The following is a 20,631-nucleotide window of genomic DNA, read 5'->3' on the forward strand; positions in this document are numbered from 1 at the left end:
ACTATTTAAAAAGTCAATAACTAATGGATGCTGGCAAGGTTGTGGAGAAAAAGGAATGCTTATACATTTTTGGTGGGAGTGTAAATTAGTTCCACTATTGTGGAAGACAGTGTGGCAATTCCTCAAAAACCTAAAGACAAAAATACCATTCGACCCAGCAATCCTATTATTGGGTATATACCCAAGGGAATAGAAATCATGTTATTATAAAGACACATGCATGTGTGTGTTCATTAGAGGACTCTTCACAATAGCGAGACATGGAATCAACCTAAATGTCCATCAATGATAGACTGGATAAAGAAAATGTGGTACATATACACCATGGAATACTATGCAGCCATAGAAAGGAATGAGATCATGTCCTTTGCAGGGACTTGGATGGAGCTGGAGGCCATTATCCTAAGCAAACTAATGCAGGAACAGAACAGCAAATGCCACATGTTCTCACTTATAAGTGGGAATTAAATGATGAGAACACATGGACATGTAGAGGGAAACAGCACACACTGGGGCCTATCAGAGGGTGGAAGGTGGGAGGAGGGAGAGGATCAGGAAAAAATAGTGAATGAGTACTAGGCTTAATACCTGGGTGACAAAATAATCTGTATAACAAACCCTCATGACACATGTTTACCTGTGTAACAAACCTGCACATCCTGCACATGTACTCCTGAACTTAAAATAAAAAAAAAAAAAAAAAAAGAGGTTAGGCTCTTTCCTCCCACTATCTCAAAAAAAGCACCCCTGCCATTTCCAACTTTCATTTTCATAGAACCATGAAGTCACCCAAGACACATTCCCAGGCAGACCCTATGGGAAGTGGTAAATTCTGTCCAGACTGCCAGTTACAGGGATAAAGGTGAGTTAGGTGCAGGCTCTAGGTATGCAAGCTGCACCCTCACCTCTGGGATATTCCCAGCCCAAGACCTTTAATCCCACCTCCCTAAGAGGTCCCTCCTCTCAATCATTCAGTAGGTTCTTTCTGCTTACAGCTATGAGGAGCCCACTGTGTGAGCAGTAAGACAGGAAAGGATGGTGCTGTACCCTCACAGAAGGGAACGTCTGCCTTTGGGGACAAGGGTTGGCAGGTAAAGTCGTGTTACATGCTGAGTGCCAACAAGAGCTAGTGGTAGGTGGTCAAGAAACCAGGGAAGGAAGAGCTCACTGTGGGCTGGGGCAGTCAGAACTTCACAGACAAGGCCATGCTCTCCAACTCCTCCCACAGATCATCCCTTAACCCCAGCCAGCCCTCTCACAAAAGCGCTGTCCTAATAAAAAGAAGGAAGGGTGAGCAGGGTTGGGAGAGGATCTGAATACCCCCATCCCTATAAATAAAATAGCCACCAATGTACCCCCTGTTGGTGAAGAGAGATGAAAGGAAGCTCCTTGTTATTACAAATAATTAACTCCTTGGTGTCTCATGAAGATGAGAAGAATTAATTCTGGTGAGGAGGAAGTGGGAGCCCACAGATAGGTGGTCCTCTAAAGCGTCCGCTGGGCATAGAGGTCTGCTGACGAATAATGTCTTTGATGTTCAATTCTTTATACTAGCAGCCAACACAAATTTCTGTACTGCACAATTTAGGATTGAATTCATTTATTTAGATAGTGGTGAAAATCTGATTCTCTGGAACTTTCTGCATGAATGTGAATTCTTCCCCTCCCCCCACCCACTAATTGTTTTCTAATAACAAACATTTATAGAGCAGTCAGTATATGCCAGAGACTTGCAAAGGGCTTTATATAGCTTATGACTTGTGGGCCCTCACCACTGTGTAAGTAGATATTATTATCTTTATTTTACAAATGAGGCAACTGAGGCATGAGCAGGATGGTAACTCTGGATAGTAACCAGGGTCCCGCAGATTCATGGTAGCAGTTTGACGCAGAGCTTGCCTCCTAAGCTATTTGCAGCCCCCGTGTCACATCATCTGACTTCAAATTATACTGCAATGCTACATAATAAACATAATACACAATAAACACAGAACACAATAAACCATTCAGCTAGGAATCTTCCCCCTAACTCACACACCTCCATTTTGCCCAGGTTGTGCATAAAATAAATGCTTTAGATTGATTTGTTCACCTGAGAAATGAAAGACAGTTGGAAATTCAGAACCAGTCTGTGCTGTAAGCCTTTGACCACCCTCTGCAGAAATCTTTTGAGAGTAAGATGAGGGTGGGGCTCGCTTCAGGATCTTGAACCTGCCCAGAAACTTTCTGTCTCTTCTATTGTCAGTCAAGTTCAATGTGGGATTTGAAAGATTCCACCAAATGCCAAGCATTTGAAGATGCTAAGAAAGCATTTGCAAATTTCCACCAGCCATGTTGCCTGTTGTTTGCAGATTTATTTGCTCCAGGTAGAATGTTCTTTGGGTGAGGCCAGCCAACTCAGGACCTTCCCTTCCCTTATTGTCTCAGACTTTCTTCAGCCAGGTTCTCATCTGATGGGTGAGGAAAAAGAGCAATGGAAGAGTCAACAGATCCCTCATGAATGGCTTGGTGCTTCTTGCTCAATTAGTTCCCATGAGAACTGGTTGTTAAGAAGAGCCTGGCACCTCCCTGGTCTCGGTCACTTCCTCTCTCTTGCTCTGTCTCTGGACTTCCTGAGCCAATATAATCATGAAGGCAGCAACCATTTAGCAGTATCTAACTTTAGCTGCAGACAGCCCTCGATATGCATGGAAGTGGGGGACTGTAAAAATGAAGTATAAGCTGAAACCCTGCAAGGCAATCTTAACAATCATGGGGGAGAATTATAACTGTTCTGTGACCTTTAAAATTTTTGTCAAACATTAAAAACTCTCTTACCCTCAGTTATAAAAGTGTAGTGAAATGAAAACTATAGTTAAACCAATATTTACTCAATACACTATAATTTAAAACATTAAAAACATAAAAATTAAAATTTTTTTTCTTTGTTTTAAAAAAACCTAGTAAATGTAGACAGTGCTTGCTGGCTTCTCATTGCAGAACTTATGATACAGAGTAAGCCCCTTTTATATGCCTTGCAAACTGTCATGTATCCTCTAAGTTTGGATACATTTCCAACGTTTTCTTATTTATGCTTTCAATGTTGTAAAGAATCTCTGAGATTTCCTTTCATGGGAAGATTTTTGCTGGTGTCACTTCCTCTGGGACATTGATATAATTTGGTTTGTTTGACCCCACCACATCTCATGTTGAAATCTGATCCCCAACGTGGGAGGTGGGGCCTAATGGGAAGTGTCTGGGTCATGGGGTGGGTCCCTCATGAATGGCTTGGTGCTGTCCTCAAGGTAATGTGTGAGTTCTTCCTCCATTCGTTCCCAGGAGAGCTGGTTGTCAAAAAGAGCCTGGCACTTCCCCTCTCTCCCTCTCTCTTTCTTGCTTCCTCTCTTCTGCCAACTGATCTTCATACACATCTGGCTCCCTTCACCTTCCACCATGAGTGGAAGCAGCCAGAGGCCCTTACCAGGAGCCGATGCTGGTGCAATGCAGAACCATGAGCCTGCAGAACCTCTTTATAAATTATCCAGCTTCAGGTATTCCATTATAGCAACACAAAATGGACTAAGACAGATATCATCATCCTTTTCATCACAACCACTCTCATTTATGTCACTAAATTCACCTTCACTGAGTTTCTTCAGTTGCATACAGAGTCTTTCAAATAATGGCAAAGTCAATATTCCCATGGTCATTTATTCTATAAACTCCTTCAATGTTGGATTAAATTTTTACTTCCATTATTATAACTTTTTTTCTTTGCTACACTTTCATCTTTCTTGTCCAGTTCTCTCTTTGGAGTATTCTTTTCTGTAAAATATCATGTGAGTTCATTATTGGGACACAAGAGGCAACACAGCTACATGCTTTGCTGTCTGTGCATTAAATGAATAGCAGATGCACAGTAAGTGATATAATTGGTCACTGATCATGATGTGCCTGTGTCATCTACACAGAGATTTGTGGATTGGAGAGCTAGCAGAGAAGTTTGTACTCTTATGTGTTTACTCACAGGTAATGCACATGGTTACTGAAATTCGAAGTATGTTGTTGAGGACCAGGGTTATTGAACTAAACCACGATAACTGAAATGCACGCTTATTTGAACTATGCCAAGGGAGACTGCCTGCTGTTTATCTCATTTAATTGTCTTGGTAACTTTACAAAGAATGAAGGTATTGCTATTATTGTACCCATTTATAGATCAAGAGGCTCAGGGAGGCCAACTAACTGGCACCCAGGGGCACACAGCCAGGCAGTGATGGAGCAAAACTTGAAACTCCATTTACCCAACCTAGGAGCCTGCACTTCTGACTGCCACTCCACTGAGTCTGGATTTGGAAGGAGAAAGGTAGTTGTGTCTTTTCCTGGAAAGCACACCTCATCATGCAAAGGGGCTTTTGCAGCTCCTTGCGTTTCTTGTCCTTAGGTTACATGGAATCTTCAAATTAGGTCTAATTTTAACTTCCTTCCCTTTCCCCCAATGATTTAGGAATCCCTTGTATACTGCTGATGAATGGGTTGGCTCATCAGTCATGAAGGCAGGTAAGATAAGGACTGCCATGACCATTTGAAATAGGAAGAAATTGAGTGTCAGGGAAAGGAAGAGCCTAGTCCAAGGCAACTCAGGAAATTGGTGTCTGCATGCAGCGCCTGAAGCACCTTTTGCAGCACCACACTGCCTGGTAGAGCTACAGCTGGAAACCTGCATGGCACTGGTGTGACAGGGCTAAGGATACGGCTGCTGCTTTCCTGTGCTCAGCTCCCACCTCCCCACCCCTCACTGGCTCAGCTGCTGGGGATCCTTCACCCCCTCCCAACTGCGGGAAAGCCTCTTCTTACTCACTTGGCCAAGCACAGACAGGAAGGGTGTTTCTCATTAATAGGCTCAGAAAAGGCATCCCTCTAAGAACGAAAGAAAATGTGGCTTTGTCTGCCAAGGTCGCTTCTCTCGAAAGCCCTCCAAAAAGCATACAAAATTGTTAAATTATCAAAACATTAATTAGATTGTTAAATAAGACCAATGCTAATCCTCAAAGCATGTGGGACAGGCCTTCTGGTGGATCTGGCCTAATGGCTTTAGGGTCCAGCTGAGACTTCTTTTCTAGAAAGTTGCAGTCTTGGAATGAACAGCTGAGAAAAAATGTAGGTGATTGTATAGAGGCACCATCTGCCCTGGCAGTGCCAGACTTGGTAAAACAGGCTAGGGGCTCCTCTGCCACTGCAGCGGGGATAGGGGTCTCCCATCTTTACCCTGCCTCTGTGTCTCTATCTTCCATTCTGCCATTTGAAGCACTTGATTATATCCTATGATTCTAACTCAGATTGAGAAGTGAAGCCAGCTGAACTTCCTGTCGAGTGGGGACTTGGAGAACTTTTCTGTCTTACAAAGGGATTGTAAAACGCACCAATCAGCGCTCTGTAGAAACACACCAATCAGCACTTTGTAGCTAGCTAGAGGTTTGTAAAGTGCACCAATCAGGGCTCTGTAAAAATCCATCAAATAGCGCTCAATAGCTAGCTAGAGGATTATAAAATGGACCAATCAGCACTCTGTGAAATGGACCAATCAGCACTCTGTAAAATAGACCAATCAGCACTCTGTAAAATGGACCAATCAGCAGGACATGGGTAAGGACAAATAAGGGAATAAAAGCTGGGCCACCCCAGCCAGCAGGGGTAACCTGCTTGGGTCCCCTCCCACTTTGTGGAAGCTGTGTTCTTTCGTTCTTCACAATAAATCTTGCTGCTGCTCACTCTTTGGGTCCATGCCATCTTTAAGAACTGTAACGCTCACTGCGAAGGTCCATGGCTGCATTCTTGAAGTCAGTGAGACCACAAACCCACCGGAAGGAACCAACTCTGGACACAAGATTATTAGGTTTCAGTTTCCAGCTTTAATATAAGAATCTTAAGGCAGGGACCAGACGTTATGTGCTTTATTCTCAACAGCATAGACTTTCAACATCGAATTAAAAAGAAACCTTTTATTTCCACTTTTTTTCCTTTCTCTCTGTCTGCCCCAGCTAACACAGAAGGTAACATGACCCGGATATTGCCGCATCTGCCAGTCCATATCCTGGGACAACATTCCCAGATTAGCCCCAGAATCAAATACAAGGCCTGCTGCAAGGAGTTTTTGCATTGGAAATAAAGGCAAGAAGATATTGCAAATCAGTCTTTGCAGCTTTGATGATGAAGATGAAGAAAAGTAATGAAGCTGGAGAAAAGTAATCTTTCTGCTTCTCTGCCCCTAAAATTTCTACTTTCATTTCTTAAATGAAAACTCTGGAGATTGTTTGGACCTATTGGAATAGGGCTCATGAAAGAAAAAAAAACTGCAAAAAAAACCTACGTCAGACAATGTGAATCAACTAATTTTTGTAAAATCATAATCTATTGGATGCCTATGAAGTGTTAGACACTGTGATAATTTTCTCAAGTCTGAAGAGTAATTCTCAATCTATAAATGAGAAAACAGGATCAGAGAGATTACATAATTTCCTCATGTTTAACTAGAAAGTGTAAGAGGGAGGATTTGAATTTGTTCTGATTCATCCCATGGCCTGTCCATTGTTAACCTCATAGCTGCCTCTTTAACCTCTTTGCCTAGCATAAGTGCAGCTTTCATCATGCAGAAACTCCTTCCTTCTCCTCCATAGTGTAATTCCAATTCAAATTCCCAGCCAATTTATCCCCCTTCACCTCATTTCCCAAGGTACCCTCTGCTTAATGCTGTAACAGCATTTAGAATGTTAAGTTCTAACACATGGAGTTCCCTTGACCCTCTCCCCTTCAAGTCTATAAACTCCTTGAACCCGAGAACTATTTCTTACTCATCTTTATGTCTTCAGTGCTTAATGTAGTATCTGTCACTTAGTAGTTCTAGGTCAGAAAAGGCACCTGTAGTCCCAGCTACTCAGGAAGCTAAACCAGGAGGGTCACTTGAGCCCAGGAGTTTGAGGTTGCAGTGAGCTATGATCATGCCATTTCTCTCCAGCCTTGGCGAGAAAAACAGAAAACAAAAAAACTTGCCCTTAGACCAGCCACAATGTTGTGAGGAAGCTCAGGCCACTGTGAAGAGGCTACATGTTGGTGTTCTGATCACAGCCCCAGTTGAGGTCCCCAGTCAAGGCTACTACAGGAAACAAAGATGAGAGATAGTGGTGACTCAGATGTTGGTGGTAGTAATGGAGATGGTATAAAGTGGTTGGATTCTGGATCAATTTTAAAGGCAGAACTGACAGACTTTGCTGGTAATTCATAAGTGAAGAAAGAGCCAGAGAGAGATCAAGAGATCAAGGATGACTCCAAGGCTTTTGGCCTAGATGCTGGAAGGATGGAGTTGCCATTGACTGAGATAGGGAAGGATGGAGGATGCACAGGTTGGCAAGGATGATGGAATCAGAAGCTCTTCTTTGGACACACTAGGTTTGAGTCCTGTTTATATCCAAATGGAGACACTGTGTTTGCAGTTGATATGTGATTCTAGAGTTCTGGGAGTCATCATTATACAGATGATAATTAAAGCTATGAGAGGGGATGAGTGTGGATAGAGAAGAGGTCCAAGAACTTTCCAGTGCTGTGTCACAGCTCAGAGCTTGAGGAGACATAGAGAAACCAGCACAGGGTCTGCGAGGGCGTGACCAACATAGTAAAAGGAAACCAAGTGGAATCCTAGAAGCCAAGTAAAGAAGGATGGAGTGGTCAGCTGTGTCAAAAGCTGCTGGGACAAGTAAGATGAGGACTGGAAATTGACCAATGGATTTAGCAACATGAGATTCATTGGTAACCTTGACAAGAAAAGTTTTGGTGGAGTGATAAGGACAATAGCCTGGCTGGAGTGAGTTCAGGAGGGGATGGGAGAACAGGCAGCAAGGATAACCTATTCTTGAGAGGAGATTTGCTACAAAATGGAGCGGATAAATGGTGTAGTAGCTGGAGGGGTCATAGAGTCAAGAAAGCATTTTTCAAAATAGAAGAAATATTACAAGTTGTCGATGTGTTGATATAAACCCAGTAGAGAGAGGAAAAAGTGATGATGATGCAGGAGAGAGGAGAGCTTATTAGTGCAGCAGAGGCCTTGCATAGGAAAAAGGGATGGTATCTAATATATAAAGGGAGGGGTTGTTTTTGGATAAGAGCAGGGACAGTTCATCCACGGTAATGGGGGGAAGGCAGCATGTGAGGTACAGAGGCAGATACATGGGTGACAATGGTGCTGTGAGAATGTGGAAGTTCTCTTCTGACTGCTTGTATTCTCTCAGATAAATAAGAAGTGGGTTCTTACTGGGTATCCTGACAGATTGGTGTCTGAGAGAGCAAAAGAGTAGCTAGACGAGGCTTACCAGGCAGAAGTAAGGGTCCACTTAAAGTTAGCTGCCATGAATGGGAATGTAAAATGTGTCTGTTTTACTCCAGCTGTATTCCACTGCATGGGTGCAGGCATGAAGTAGACAGAAGGTTACATTTTAAAAGGAACAATGATTTTGCCAAAGAAGGGAGGAAGGAGCCAGGGAGTTTGAAAGTATATGCAAAGGAGAGATTCTAATCATAGAACACTGAATGTCAGATAGAAAAGGAGGAAAGGGCATGAGGGGGATGAGGAGATTGGAATGGTAACGAAAGCAATGAGTCATAGGTCCCAGCGGGGCCAAGTCAGAGCTGGCACTGGTCCAGAGTGTCTTGAGTGAAATAGATAAATGCTTCCCCTCTAGGTGATGCAGTCCTGCAGTTGTGCAAAGAAAAAGCTGCCTCTTCCTCTAGGTGGATGAATCCATGAGCCAGGCAGAGAACCAGTGTCATCCCTAGAACTTGAGGTGAGTTTCAGGGCCCACTTATCCCTGGCCAAGGACTTTTGTGCAGTACACAAAATGCACAACTGTTCATGACAACTTGAGTCAAAGAACTGTTTGGGCCAGGTACTAGAGGGTTGAGCTATAAGACAGCAGGGGTGACTTTAGAGTGAAGATGAAATTAACATTGGTCATTGGTCATTGGTCATGGATGGTTACAAGGTGTGAGTGTCTGTGATAGCTGGGAGGACAAGGTCATTGGAGGAGAGATGGGTCAAGGAACAGAGAAGTCTATATGTTGGAAGCATTGTCATCATGAATACTGAAGCCACCAAGAAATATAACAGAAGAGCGTGGAACACAGTACAGTGAGCCAGGGTTCAGTAGATAACTGTAAGGGAGGCTATTGCAGGACTGTAGGCTGATGGCATGTGCTTCAAAGCAGGTTTTTTGCAGAGGGTGGATGGACAATGGTCCCCAAGCAGCACTGAGGTATCAGAGAAGACCCTACCCCAGCCTCAGACTTAGTGGCATGAGGGAAAGAGGAGAAGAAACACCCTCCACTTGAAAGAGCTATAGAGGAAGCAGTATCCTTGCTAGAAAGCCAGCATCTGGTTACAGCAAGAAGGCAGAGGGAGCATTCAGGGGAGGCGGTGGATGCAAGTATTCTACCTCTGATGGACCATGAGATGGACCGTGGATCATGAGATGAAGACTAGGAGCCTCATGGAGTTGTCTGGAGGTGAAAGTTAGGGGGTAAAGGATGATCTGGGAGCCCTGGGCTTCTTGGGGTGATGGACATAAGCAGAATAAGGGGTATGATGGAATAAGCTTTGATGGCCTGCAAGGCCAACTGTGGTCATAAGCCTGGGAGTGTTGGGGTGGGAGTGTCTTGCACAAGCACCCAGAACACTGGGACTCCTCTTTACTCCTGCTGATGGAGGCAGGGGAGGCCAGGGGAGATACTCTGCTACCCTTGGTATATGTCTGACAAATGACCTTATCAGAAAAATGTTATGTCTTCCAATTATTCCAGTTCTGGTGTTCCTTCACCTCAAGGTCTCTATCTTAATGAGAAGGGTTATTCCCTCACTCGGACTGAGCACAAGTCAGTGATGTCCCAGAAGGCCAGGCTGACACTAGATTAAAATTCTGGAATTCCCATCCATGCAGCTGCTCCCAACCAAAAATTCCAACTGGAATGTCCAGCCTGATGGGCCCTCATCCTGGCTGCTTTGTAATGTACAGGCCCCAGCTGTTCTGTAAACTGTGGAAGCCATCTTCAGCTCACTCTCAGCCGGAAGAACTAGATGTGTATCGGGAGAAACCAAAACACTGTTTGATTAATCGCCACCTTACAAGCCAGAGAGTGGCGGCTGGGCACGAAATGTGGTCGTTATCTAAATGGAGTGCCGGCCTGTCCTCGGGATCCCAAACAAATGGACTCCCCTCTATTTATAAACAGCCCTGAAGGATGAGCAGCTCCGTTTATGTTTAGAAGGGGCCATCATTCATTTTTATCCATCATACCTGCTTTTAGTGATATTACACATTCTCCCTGCTTCAGCTAGAATCTCAACAACCCGAGAGGTTTATGTGCTTTTAACACCAATTTTGAGGGTCTCTGTGTACATTTCATCATGCAGAGAGTAACGGTGCGCCTGAAACACAGTGTGTGAGCTGATTTCTTCCTCAGAGATTCATGGAGGGTTCATGATGAAGATGAAATTGGATAAACCACTGTTGGCCCCAAGTCTGTGTTTGCGAACGGGAGGTGATTACAGGAGGTGAGGAGTGAGCCATTTAGACAACCAGGATTCTCCTGGCAGGAAGAGGATAGAATGGGGCCAGGTAAGGAAGATGCTCTGTGATGCACAGGGAAGCCAAGGGCAACCTGGCCCATGGGAAGTTTAACATTTACTGAATGGATAGAAGGAGAGAAGGAGGGTGGGAAAGAGCAGAATCTCTCCACTTTGTGAATGCAAATTATTTCACATTAGAATAGCACTTTCATTTTTTCAAGCTCTCCACGGATATTAATTCTTGTGTTTAAAATAACCCTAAGAAGAGGGCGAGAAATCTTACTTTCACTTTGTAGGTGGAGAATCTGAAATCCAGAGAGGTAAAGCAGCTTTCTCATGTATTAACTGTCATGTGTGCTAACAGGCATGTCTCATGATTGCCATGAAATTGGTGCAAAGTCCCAGTTTTCAGATCCCCAGCTCAAGAGTCATTCCAATTACATCCTTAGTGTGACCATACTCTGTTGAGGATGACAAGTCTCTTCCCTCCTTCCACTTTTAACAAGGAAGGAGAGAAAGATGATTTTATGAAACAATTAGAGACTAGGCAGAGATTGTGGAGGCCTGGTTTAGACAAAATTTGCTATAGGTGCTAAGAGGGAAATTGCAGGCCAAGGAGCAAACCAGGTCATTCCTGAGGATGAGAGGCTAGTGTCCCCACAGGAGCACTGTCCCTTAGTAATATAACATGAGTTACTTACGTCATTTTACATTTTCTAGCAGCTAAACCACAAAAAAGTTTTTTTTAAGTTGAAAATAATTTTAATAATGTAATTTAACACAAAATATCCAAACTATCATTTCCTTTAAAAAAAAAAAAATTTGAATAGACAGAGTCTTGCCATGTTGCCCAGGCTGGTCTTGAATGCCGAGGCTCAAGTGATCTTCCTGCCTTGGCCTCCCAACATGCTGGGAGCACAGGCATGAGCCTCTGCACCCAGCCTTTTTTTTTTTTTTTTTTTTTGGCTCCTTCTTCTGAGGCACAAACTATCATTTCAACATGTAATTAAAATACAAAACTATTGAGATATTTTAAATTTATTTTTCATTAACACTGTGAGATTCTGTTGTGTATTTAAAATCTAATACTCATATGCTAAATTTGCATCAGAAAAACTTGATCCATATGTAGATTTCATAAAATATCCCATTGAAAAAGTAGATTCACATATGCAGGTTGTTCCACACAGACTTAAAGGTTTTCTAATGACTTCATCAAGTATTAGGTTTTTACATTTAAACTTAAATGAACTAATATGAAATGCATTTGAAATTCACTTCTTCAGTCACACTAGCCACATTTCAAGTACCCAATAGGTATACACACTACCACATTGGACAGCAGCCATAGAGTAGTGATGGCCGCCACAGTGGCAGAAGTTGCTTTATATAGATAGCATCTCAGGTTCTGGAAAGTGGGCCCAGCTTTTTTTTTTCCCAGCATGCACCTGCCCTGGCATCCTCTTTTCATATGGTATCCTGTCCAGTTTGACAGATGACAGATAGGACCAGGTCTCAGTCTATGCCCCCCATTAAGGCATGAATGACTTCAGGAGGTCTTAATGGGTGTGGGATCGGCACACTATGCTCTGTCTCCTCTAACAAGGAATCCATGGAGGCAGATGTGATGTTGTCATGGAACACCAGTGCCCTCTCAGGCCCATGGCGGAACAATGATCCTTCCCCATGGCTGTTAACACACATACACATGCACACACACAGACACATCACACCACATCTATTCTTCTAAGGTCTCTGAAATTGAGTGAGGAACAAGAGCTGTCCGTTACACATTGTTAACCCTCAAAAATTAATTTTTGAGTGATAAGTCTTAAGTACTGAACAAGGAGTTAGGAGACCTATGATCTAGTCCTGGTTCTGCTGCCACTGACCGGGTGTAACCTTGAGCAAGACAATTTGCTCCAGTTTCCTATAAAATGAGAGGCTAGATCCGTCCCAGTTTGATAGTCTTGTCCAGGGTTTGGCACACTGCTGCCCTTGGGTCAAATCTGGCCACATCCATTCATTTACATATTATCTTGTGGCTGCTTTCACCTACAAGTGCAGAGTTGGAGAGCTGGGCCAGAGACCACATGGCCCACAAAGTTGAAAATCTGTGCTTTCTGATCCTTGTTAGAAAAAGTTCACTGAGTTTGTTCTCATATGTGGTTCCAGCTCATTTTAATCATCTCTGCACACTGAATATGGTCTTTATTAACACAACAAATATTTGTTGGTTACCATTATTGCACAAAGTATCATGAAAATTGCGATTATGATGGCGACAGTCATTGCCCTCAGATATTTTACGTTCTTGCTTATAAAAGAGGTTGCTTGCTGGGCGTGGTGGCTCCCGCCTGTAATCCCAGCACTTTGGGAGGCTAAGGCCGGCGGATCACAAGGTCAGGAGTTCGAGACCAGCCTGACTAATGTGGTGAAACCCCGTCTCTACTAAAAATACAAAAATTAGCCAGGCATGATGGCGTGCATCTGTAATTCCAGCTACTTAGGAGGCTGAGGCAGGAGAATCGCTTGAACCTGGAGGCAGAGGTTGCAGTGAGCCGAGATCATGCCACTGTACCCCAGCCTGGGTAACAGAGGGAGACTCTGTCTCAAAAAAAAAGAAAAAAAAAGAGGGTGCTGGTCCCCAGTGTGATAGAGACTGCTATTGTCCCCAGTATCCGGCTCCACTTCTTCCATAATGTAAAGATTAATTCCTTTCTTGTATGTGCGATGGTTAATCTTATGTGTCAACTTGGTTAGGCCTTGGGGTGCTCTGATATTTGGTCAAATGTCATTCCGGCTGCTTCTGTGAGGGTGTTTTTGGATGAGATGAACAACATTTAAATCGGTGGAATTTGAATAAAACATATTGCCCTCCATAAGATGGGTGGGCCTCATCCTATCAGTTGAAGGCCTGAATAGAACCAAAAGACCTGCCTCCCCTGAGCAAGAGAGAATTCTCCAGCCTGCCAGCCCCCTCTGCGGATTTTAGACTTGCTTACCTGCATAATCATGTAAATCAGTTCCGTATAATAAGTCTCTTTCCAAAGACTTGCACAAGCTATTGATTCTGTTTCTCTAGAGAACCCTGATTCACACACATAGTAATCAGAATTTTAGCTGGCAAGTGGCTTTCTGGAATAAAGACTATGTTTCTGTCTCTTGTAGTTAGGCGTGGCATATGACTAAGTTTTGACCAATGGAGTATAAGCAGAAGTTCATGTGGCACAATCTAAGGACCTTTTTTGTAGTTTTATTTGTTTGTTTATTTAAGACAGGGTCTTGCTCTGTCACCCAGGCTGCAGTGCAGTGGCACAAACATGGCTCACTGCATCCTCAAACTCCTAGACTCGAGTGATCGTCTCGCCTTAGCCTCCCGAGTATCTGGGACTACAGGCATGCACCACCATGCCCAGCTAATTTTTTATTTTTTGTAGCCACAGGGTCTCATGATGTTGCCCAGGCTGGCCTCGAACCCCTGGCCCCAAGCTACCCTCTCTCCTTGGCCTCCCAAAGTTCTGCTTGGCCAGGACTTTCCTTAAGACGAAGCTAGCACATGCCCTGTGCTACTTCTTTCCCTCTTCCTCCTTCCTGCTGCTTGAAACTGAGAGCAATTTCAACAGGTGGAGCTCTGTCTTGGACCACAGGAGGAGGAGGACCACCCCTGAGAATTGGAGTTCCCAAGGCTGGAATGAACACAGCAAAGCCATGGGTTGTTCTAAACTTTGACTCGGGAGAAAAATGAACTTCTTTGTCTAATCTAGTGCTATTTGGATATGTGTTACTAGTAGCAAAATGTAATCCTAAATTATATACCCAAACTTTCCCATGTCCCTCTGCCATGCCTGAGTACAACATCTACTGTCACTAAGGGGACCTGTCACAGAGTCCAGAATATGCTAAATACATGTTGGCAGGTCACGGTTGCACTTACATATCCTGCGGCATTGGTTATGACAAAGTAGGGTTGTCTTCCCAAAAAGTTAAGTTTAAAAAGAAATGAGGGTTGTAACCTAAACATTATAATTTCTCTCGTTTCCTTTGAATAGATGATATGTTTAAAAAACAAAACACATATTAAAAATTCAAACAGCCAGTTGAATAAGGTTTGCTTTGTTTCCGATGGAATATGAGGTTTTTTCACCAACATGACACTAAAGAGTTGAAGTGAGATGTGTAGATTCTTTATCATGTTATTTGGGTATTACTGGGCACAAATATACCTATGTGTCTTAGACTACGTCACAGTCACTTGGTATTCATTATCAGGTGCTTTCTTCCCATAAAAATTTTTTTTCCTTTGAGACAGGGTCTCACTTTGTCGCCCAGGCTGGAGTACGGTGGCATGATCTTGGCTCACTGCAACCTCCACCTTCTGGGTTCCAGTGATTCTCCTGCCTCAGCCTCCCAAGTAGCTGGGACTACAGGCATGTGCCACCACACCTGGCTAATTTTTGTATTTTTTTGTAGAGACAGGGTTTCACTATGTTGGCCAGGCTCGTCTTGAACTCCTGACGTCAAGTGATCCACCCGCCTCGGCCTCCCAGAATTCTGGGATTACAGGTGTGAGCTACTGCACCTGGCCAAAAAAAAAATTTTTTTTTTTACATTTGAAATAAATGTCAGCTAAACTGATCAAAACGATGTGTGTAGTCTCACCACAGCCTTCCCCATCAGTGCTGTTCAGAATGATTATTGTAATAGAGATGACAAGTGGTCCTTGCTTTGTCCACACCCCAATTCATAACCTCTGCTCCTTGTATTGTCCACCCCTCTGTGAACTGCCCTCTGGGTGGGTGCCTAACACAAGGGCAATCAAACCATGAGCTGACCAGACCATTAGACCCTGCCCCTCCAAATGATCAAGGCTAGTTGAGCCCTTTATATTTCTCTTAAGAAACTGAGGCTGGGCACATGCCTGTAGTCCCAGCTGCTTAGGAGGCTGAGGCAGGAGAATCGCTTGAACCTGGGAGGTGGAGGTTGCAGTGAGCCGAGATTGTGCCACCGCACTCCAGCCTGGGCGACACAGCGAGACTCCATCTTAGAAAAAGAAACTGAGAAACAGCCAGATAGCATTGGGGATAGAGGCTAAAAGTTGTACAGAGAGTTGCTGAAGTGAAGGAAGCTGGCAGCCGTGATGGGCCCTAGGCAAGGTGAAGTGAAGAATCCATGAGTAAGTAGAGAGAATGAACCAGACAGGCAGACAGACCAAGAGACGTTGGGAAGAGGACTGATCTCCAGGGCTGCCTTGGATTCTTCTAATTTTCTAGTTCCTAGACCATTTCCAGCTCCACTGCACATGTGCCCTGCAACAAATCTTCTACAACTGCAGGGACCCTGAGTGTAGCTCTCTTCTCCTTGCAGCTCAGAGCTGGACCAAAGCAGCTGTCCATCCTTTGCCTCTTTGCACTTTGGAGCCCAGTCCTGATGGGACCAGGTAATCCAGGTCTAGGAGACATTTGTTATGCTCTGGGCTTCTTTAGAGTCAGAGATTGTCTCTGATGGGAACCACATGAAAGAGTTGGGGACACAGAAGAATTACCTTCCACTGAAGTTCACCTTAAAAAGTAGATATCATGCTTTAAACACCCCCAACTTCACCCATCTCCCTTTGGCTGAAGAAGATCAAACCTTTCTGGTTAATCAGAGCTAAACAAAGAAACGGCCTCTGCAGCCTTCTCCTCAATGACCCTCATCCCCACACCAAGCCATCTCAGGACTGAAAGACCCATAAATGTAGGCCTCTGTGGAGAAACTAGTTTTCAGGTCTCTCACTGAAACCCAACCCCCAGCCTAGCCATGCAGCATGAGCTCATTCTGCCCCAACTGGGAGAATGAGAAAATGGTCTGTGAATTTCTCTTCCACTCTGTCAAAATAACAGAAAAAAACCATGCTTCTGCAAAAAGGTTTTCTTTCAGCTTTTATTTGCACATATTCTGTATAATTATGGTCAGCAAGAGGGCATTTTCCATGGCCACACTGGCAGTATTTTCCACACAAAGGCTTATGCTGGCGGGCAGCCTGCCCTTGAGCTATTTACTTGTGTGGTGGATAGAAAACCATCAGACCTATGGCCAGTTAAACCCAAGCAAAATGTTTTCATTTGGACTTCTCCTGTAACTGGACATATTATTTTAATTTTCCATCCACCGCTTGTCCCCTTTCCCTAGGTAAAGTGATTCAATATGGTGGAACCACCTTTATGCAGCCAACTCTGTAGCATACCTTCCAGTTAACTGCTAATGTTCACATTTTAAAATGCTGCCTCCTAGCTTTCAAGATCTTAGGAGTTTCTTAGCCAACGTTACTCCTTGGAATTCCATCTCATTCTCTCTCTATCCAAGTAAGCCCTTTGCTTCTCCGAGCCCTCACACACCCAGCCCATTTCTTCCTCCAGGCCATTTTTCTTGCTGTGCTCTATTACCCCAGTCCTGAATGCCTGCCTCAATTCCTTTGGCTCCTCTGAATCCTTCCCACCATTCAACATCCAGTTGCGGCCCCCTCCTCAGTGAAGCCCTCGCTGCCTGCTGAAGTTGTCCTGACTCTTCTTTCCTTCACTGAGCCATGAGGCTGTACTGGCTTCTCAGTTGCTGCATATTTTGTAATTAATGAGTCACTAGACAAGTTTATCAAAATGTTGACATTGGTTTCTGCATGAAACCACAACATAAATCAAGTCATTCATTGAGCAAGTATTTACTGAGCACCTAGTCTACAGTCAGCCCTGTAAGCAACATTCCACACCAGAAAACACAGGAATTCATGGGCGAGTTAGGCCTGCCTATCCTACAGGAATTTGAAGAGACTTTGAGAAAACAAGCTACAGGCATGAAAGATAATCCTAGAGCTGACGCCCAAAGGATGATGGTTCTTCAAGGCAACATGAGGTAGACAGAAAGGGGAAGAGGAGCCAACACTATCCACTAGAATGGGACGGGGGTTGAGAGGCAGCTTCAACTGACAAAGAAGTCAACTTTCCACTGCTTATAGGATGCGTAGATGCAATAAAGGATAGATGCACACACGCTTGTAAATACAGATGGACCAAAAGATGAGTGGTCCAAAAGGCATCCATCCATCCACCATTAAAGAAACATTTACCCAACACATACTCTGCTCCATTCATAGGGGATACCCAGATAAGTCAACCTTCAGGGAGACTGTAGTCTAGCCTGGCGGCATGGCAATTCAGTCATAGGGCAACTAACCATGACTTTAAAAGAGAAGTCATAGTAGCTGCCATTTTTTAAATGTCTACAATATGTTCGGTACTTTTCAAACACTATTCGCTACAGTCCCCACTCTGGATGCCAACGCAAGTTTATAGGGAGATAATGGGTTAATTTACATTTTTGAGGGAAATATCATGATGCTGAATGTCTGTTAGACACTGTACAAACTACCAGCTCAAGGTAGTTCACAGTTTCAACATTAGATCATACTGCATTCCTTTTGATGATGTCATATCTTTGTGGACCTATGAAAGTCACTATGTAACAGCAGACGAGGGAAGCAACGTTCAGTCAGATTCCAAGGTCTGAGAAGTCGTCCAGTGCCCAGCAGGTGTCTACATCCCAATAATAAGCAATCATTGCTACTTAAGAATAAAATCGGCCAGGCGCGGTGGCTCATGCCTGTACTCCCAGCACTTTGGGAGGTCGAGGCGGGCAGATCACTTGAGGTCAGCGGTTCGAGACCAACCTGGCCAACATGGTGAAACTTCGTCTCTACCAAAAGTACAAAATCAGTTGGGCGCAGTGGCGCCTGCCCATAATCCCAGCTACTCGGGAGGCTGAGGCAGGAGAACTGCTTGAATCCAGGAGGCAGAGATTGCAGTGAGCCGAGATCGCACCACTGCACTCCAGCCTGGGCGACAGAGTGAGACTCCTTCTCAAAAAAATAAATAAATAAAATCAAACTATTACTTTTTTCTTTCAATTTATATGTAATTACTTTGTCAGGACATAAATTCCTATTACATAGTTTGGTTCTAACTTCTTGATAAATGAAACACATTTTTCTTAAGGCCTAGAGACACTGTGAAAAATTACTGAGAGGCTAAAGACACTATGAACTGAGAAAGTTTGGGAGCCTTTGCATTATTGGTAATCCTCCCAGGTTACCCAATGTCACACTGGTAGTAAATTCTAGAGTTGGGGCTTGAACCCCAACTGTTCTAGTGGTCTCTGAAATGCATTACTTTTGCTTATAATACTGATGGGAGCTCAGTGGGCTCATCAGGGGATGGATACATAGGTGGTCTGGTGGGCAGAGGTTGGAGAAATGAGGCAGGACTAACAGATTCATGGAACTGAAAGGACTTGCTCTGACCTTGAAGGGCACACTGCATAGTTACTATTCCCTTTATGCTGAGTTTCCATGAGACCGTGCTCTGATGAGAGGAAGAGAAAACGACTCCTAAGAGGTGTGTAGCAAGCAGGCCTGATGAGTTTTTTTAGTGCCAGGTCACAAGAAGTAGAAGAATGGATGGGAGTATAGAGACCATGGCCAAGGTGTGAGAAATAGGGGCCTGGTCTGCACACATTTTGATGGGGGTCATGTAACTCTTATTGCAGGTGTTTGAAAACTTGAGTGGCTGCTGTCATAATAATATCTCCAAATGACCAGGCTTCTGTCATTTCAGGTGGCAGAGTCCTGCCAAATCTGTGAGAAGGGTGGAAGCAAGTTTCCCTGAGCGGGGGTGGGGGAGGAAAAAAAACCCTCTGGAATTGGGAAAAATTTAGGTCAATATCATTTGAACCTTGACCTTTTGCTCTTTTGTCCCCGGGTGGACATTTCCTTGACCTCCAGAAATTCCTCCATCTCAAAGGAAGACTTCTTGCCCCCCTCACTTCCAGAGGCCTCCAAAGTGGGCTGGGAAGAGATTTAAAGCAGGACCCTGGAAAGCATGATGAGCCTCTGGAGTGGAGAGAGGCTTCCCTGAAATGCAAAGATCTTCAAAGGCCAAGCCCAAGGCACTGCGACCCCCAGGAGGGCCCACTCCAAAGCAGAGCAGTGGAGGGAGAGCCTGCATGTCAAGAAGCGCGGACAGCAAGACCCCCTACTGTGGCAGCCAGCCTGCTTGTAGGAGTCCTGAGAAGCCTAATTTAATTACCCTTATCAGAATGCCTCTGAACTTAACAAAGCAGATAATGAGTTCCAGAGACAGATACTGCTTGGGGGGCCAAAATTATTTTGCTTCCCCAAATTGGAAGCTGAAATTTGAGATGTTTGAATAATGGAAAACATAATCCTTCCCTAGGCCCAACCCCCCTCCCAGTACCCACACCTGAGACACTTACCCTTTCAACCAAGGAGGCTGGAATTCAACATCCACACCATCTCCTTCTGAAGACACCTGGTCATGAACTTGACTTCTTTCCCCGACCATCTTTGTGTCATCGCTGGAAAGAAGCTGTGTACAGGATGGAAGTGGGAGGGGAAAGGGATTAACATTTATGGAGCCCTCCCCTCTATGTGTCAGGTGCATAACACATAGCATTCATTTCAACCACAGAACACGTGTCATTACATTACAGAAGGCAATGGAGAACTGGAAAAGTTAACTTACTGCCTGAAAACCCATCCCCATCTCACCAGCAGCACCATCAGATTCAGACACAGGTATTCAACTTTGCAACATACTATGCCTCACGGCCTCTCTGCTCAACATCAGAAATCAACTAGAAACTCGCTCATTCTAAGATTCATAGCCATCCTCCAAGATACAGCATAGCAACCTCTCCTCTGTGAATGAGGAAACAGACTGAGAGGCTAACCTAACTCTCCCAAGGTCAGAGTCTCCATTGGGATGTGCAGCGAAGTCAGTCGGCAGTTGAAACAAGGACTGTCTGTGCTATCTCACATCTGAATTGAATTGTTTCCTAGAGACTTCTCGCAGCTCTCTAGTCAGGGAATACATCTTCTTACATTCCCCACTAAGAAAGGCCTCTGTCTGAGCCTCGGTGCTGGGTGGCCAGGATTCCTGCTGAACCATCAGGAGCTTTCCGTCTCCAGAGGTGAGCTCTCAGTTCCT

The sequence above is a fragment of the Macaca mulatta genome, chromosome 13 (assembly GCF_049350105.2).
Source record: "Macaca mulatta isolate MMU2019108-1 chromosome 13, T2T-MMU8v2.0, whole genome shotgun sequence".
Taxonomy (NCBI): Eukaryota; Metazoa; Chordata; class Mammalia; order Primates; family Cercopithecidae; genus Macaca; species Macaca mulatta.